This window comes from Balaenoptera physalus (assembly GCF_965194825.1).
Source record: "Balaenoptera physalus genome assembly, chromosome: 3".
Classification (NCBI taxonomy): Eukaryota; Metazoa; Chordata; class Mammalia; order Artiodactyla; family Balaenopteridae; genus Balaenoptera; species Balaenoptera physalus.
This window is the reverse complement of record NC_138890.1, coordinates 163,511,457-163,515,788: the sequence shown is the minus strand read 5'-3', so window position 1 is coordinate 163,515,788 and position 4,332 is coordinate 163,511,457. Positions and strand designations below refer to the sequence as shown.

The window sequence follows — 4,332 nt, the reverse complement described above, 5'->3', positions numbered from 1 at the left end:
TTTAGGCGGCGCTCTGAATCCCCTCTCCTCGCGCACCAGGAAACAAAGAGGCAAGAAAAAGTCTCTTGCCTCTTCGGCAGCTGCAGACTTTTTCCCGGACTCCCTCCCGGCCAGCTGTGGTGCACTAACCCCTTCAGGCTGTGCTCACGCCGCCAACCCCAGTCCTCTCCCTGGGATCCGACCGAAGCCCGAGCCTCAGCTCCCAGCCCCGCCCGCCCCGGCGGGGGAGCAGACAAGCCTCCCGGGCTGGTGAGCGCTGCTCGGCGCCGAGCCTCTGTGCGGGAACCTCTCCGCTTTGCCCTCTGCACCCCTGTGGCTGCGCTCTCCTCCGTGGCTCCGAAGCTTCCCCCCTCTGCCACCCGCAGTCTCCGCCCGCGAAGGGGCTCCTAGTGTGTGGAAACCTTTCCTCCTTCACGGCTCCCTCCCACTGGTGCAGGTCCCGTCCCTATTCTTTTGTCTCTGTTATTTCTTTTTTCTTTTGCCCTACCCAGGTACGTGGGGATTTTCTTGCCTTTTGGGAGGTCTGAGGTCTTCTGCCAGCGTTCAGTAGGTGTTCTGTAGGAGTTGTTCCACATGTAGATGTATCTCTGATGTATTTGTGGGGAGAATGGTGACCTCCACGTCTTACTCTTCTGCCATCTTGAAGCTCCCCCCCCCCCATAATGTAATCTTATAGCCACTCTTCAACAAGACACCGTCAATAACTTGATAGTAAAGTCGGAATGACATTTACTGTGAAGGTATTGACATTTAGCCTTGTGTTCATTTGGGTGTACAGTTTTCTAGTATTTGCAAAGGTAATTTATTTTTATATTCTTTTTCTCAAAGAGGTCCCCCAAATTACATGAGCTGCAGCACACCTGTACCACCCCCGGGTAAGGACTATAATTCAAATGTTATAGACAATAGATTAGTAAGATGAATCTAGTGTTTTTTCATTCATTAAATTAAATGAATATATTTGAGAACTGGTTTTCACACTCAACTCTTCTGACTTTAGGGTCCATGACCTTCTAACTACAACTGGAGTTCTCCACCCTGTCTGTACACTTGAATTGCCCAATGGACATCCGGGGTTGAGAATCACTGCCTTACACTCCTTTTGTTAACACTTTTTATGGTTAAATACAGATTAACAATTTGAAAAAACTACATTCTCAAGGAAATTTCCCAAAAGGCAAAATAGTGGAACAAAGAAATGAAGTCTTTGCATTTATTTTTCAAGTAATCGGTTCGCTGATGATTCAACTGTGCCGAGTGTTAATGAACATTTAATCATACAAAGATAAGTTGTTTCTTCTTATCTGGAGAAATTCTAATATGGCAAACAGACTATATTTGTTCTGCAATCAGTCATTGGTATTTTTTCTGACTTGGAATACATAATTAAATATCTAGTAACTCTCTGTGTTCTAATCTACATACGTTTGAATCAAATTATTTTTATTCAGGTTTTATTCAGTTGCCCTTTGAGCCTTCCATCAAGGACCACCGTCCCCACTGGCATCTTCACTTCACTGATGCGTTGTCTCTTGCTCTGCATTCTAGGTATGGAGCTGAAAAGCATTTCCCTCAACAGTTGAGCTTTTATTAGCTTACATTGTCTAATTCAAGCATTAACTTTGCTTATAAAAGCTATTTTTTCAACCTATCTTTTCAACAGTTAACTTCCATTTCTAATAAGGACTAGAGAAACAAGAGCAATTATATGTGAGAGAAATTATTTGCATAGTTCCAAATTCCCCTGGATCCCTTGGATAAACAGTCTGCTTTTGCTTTGTTACTCCCTTTATCCATTTATGGTGGCACTTCTTACCCTCCATAAATGATTATTTTCCTCCTTTTAGGCAACTCAAAGAACCTGTGATGTAATGAATAGAGTAACTGACTAAAAGACTTAGATTCTGATCCATCTGAAGTGCTGTGTAAAATTGGCAAAGGTGATTAAACTCTCTGAAACTCAGTTTTTAAAAAAACTGTAAAGTTAGAATATAAATATGACTTCAGTCTAACTTACAGAGTTGGTCAATAACCAAATGTGATATTTGTATCATCTTTTATTTGACAGGAAGATATTTGCTCTTGGAGGGTCTTTGACTGCAAAATCTTTGACTGAATGCATGCAAATTTAGAAAGCTGTACTATGAAGTATACTCCAAATAAACAATTTATCCACCTAAGCTTTTCACCTGAGTGTGGTAAACCACAAGAGGCCAGATGTCTTTCTTCACTAATTGGAAAATATTATAGATATTCAATATTTCCTTTCACTTAGAAATGTCTCCTAGGAAGATATGGATTACCATATTTTGAGAATATGAAGTTTCTGAACGGTTTAAAATCTGATTGGCTTTGAGTAATTCAGGGGCCACTATTGATTGTTACACATGGGTATCTGTAAAATTTATTCCTTGTACAACATTATTTCTCAAAGTAACTTAAGCCAGTATCTTCAAATATGTGATGGTAAAAATCACAGCAAGGGCTAAATGTTCATTTAAATGTTACAGCCCAAACTGATACTCACTTGAGTCATTGAATGGGACAGGAAACACAGACATTGTTGAGTAAACTGAACCTCTCATTTGACAGATACTGAAACAGATTAAGTGGTTCTGTCAAGCAGCCGTTTTGTTGTAGAATTGGAATTAGAACCCTTAAATCAAAATGTAGGGCTCGGGAAGATGGCGTGGCGAGGCTTGGCGCAGAGAGGCTGGGGCTGTGGTCAGGCGTGGGCTCCGCCGGTGGGCGGCTGCAGCTGCGAGGAACTCACTGCGGCCCTGGCTCAGCCGCGGCTGCTCGGGCGCAGGTTTAACTTTTTTATTCAGCAAAAATGTGGATTCAGAAAAGCACCCAGGAAGGTTGAACCTCGAAGATCAGACACAGGAACAAGTAGTGAAGCATACAAGAGAAGTGCTTTGATTCCTCCTGTAGAAGAAACAGCCTTTTATCCTTCTCCCTATCCTATAAGGACTCTTGTAAAGCCTTTGTTTTTTACTGTTGGGTTTACAGGCTGTGCATTTGGATCAGCTGCCATTTGGCAATATGAAGCACTGAAATCCAGGGTCCAGAGTTATTTTGGTATAAAAGCTGATTGGTTGGATAGCATAAGACCACAGAAGGAAGGAGACTTCAGAAAGGAGATTAACAAGTGGTGGAATAACCTGAGTGATGGCCAGCAGACTGTGACAGATATCATAGCTGCAAATGTTTTTGTATTTTGTTTGTGGAGAGTACCTTCTCTACAGCGGACGATGATCAGATATTTCACATCCAGTCCAGCCTCAAAGGTCCTTTGTTCTCCAATGTTGCTGTCAACATTCAGTCATTTCTCCTTGTTTCACATGGCAGCAAATATGTATGTCTTGTGGAGCTTCTCCTCCATCATAGTGAACATTCTGGGTCAAGAGCAGTTCATGGCAGTGTACTTATCTGCAGGTGTTATTTCCAATTTTGTTAGTTATGTGTGTAAAGTTGCCACAGGAAGATATGGACCATCACTTGGTGCATCGGACGCAATCATGACTGTCCTTGCAGCTGTCTGCACTAAGATCCCAGAAGGGAGGCTCGCCATTATCTTCCTTCCAATGTTCACGTTCACAGCAGGGAATGCCCTAAAAGCCATTATTGCCATGGATACAGCAGGAATGGTCCTGGGATGGAAATTTTTTGGTCATGCAGCACATCTTGAGGGAGCTCTTTTTGGAATACGGTATATTACTTATGGTCATGAACTCATTTGGAAGAACAGGGAGCCTCTAGTGAAAATTTGGCATGAAATGAGGACTAACGGCCCCAAAAAAGGAGGTGGTTCTAAGTAAAACTGGGGTTGGACAATACTGGTACGACTGGTCCATGCTGCCTGAAACCCTAGGAATGCATCGGCCCTGGAGTGACCACATCTTTGCTCCTGCCTGGAAGACACTGAGCATCTAGCTTTCCCAGTATTTTAAACTATGTCCCCAGTACATGTCTCATTAGAAAATGAATTATGACAAAGTTGTGAAATAAAGGTTTATATCTCTAGTTTGTAAAAAAAAAAAAAAAAAAAAGTAGGGCTCTTTTAACTACTCCATACTAACTATGGAGATATTCCCCTGAATTTTCTCACTAAAATAGCAAATATTTAAAATTGCAGGGGTTAGGGAAAGAATGTGTTTAAAAAGTAAGAAGGCAAAGTATTTAGATTTTTATCAAAGATTTAACAAGGATTTCCATTTTATAGTTTGATATCATAGGAGAGATGTTTCATTGATATACTATCTGAGTTCTTGGTTCCAGCATAGATTTTCCTCGTAGACTATTAAAGCCTAGTTAAAACATATTTAATTT

General features: G+C 41.5%; 1 pseudogene across 1 annotated transcript; it reads left to right on the top strand.

Moving 5' to 3' along the window:
• The first annotated feature begins 272 nt into the window (after positions 1–272).
• Positions 273–4,026, top strand: LOC309656833 (presenilin-associated rhomboid-like protein, mitochondrial pseudogene; annotated as a pseudogene). Its single transcript has one exon. The product of its transcript is annotated as a presenilin-associated rhomboid-like protein, mitochondrial pseudogene (transcript).
• The last annotated feature ends 306 nt before the right edge of the window (positions 4,027–4,332 follow it).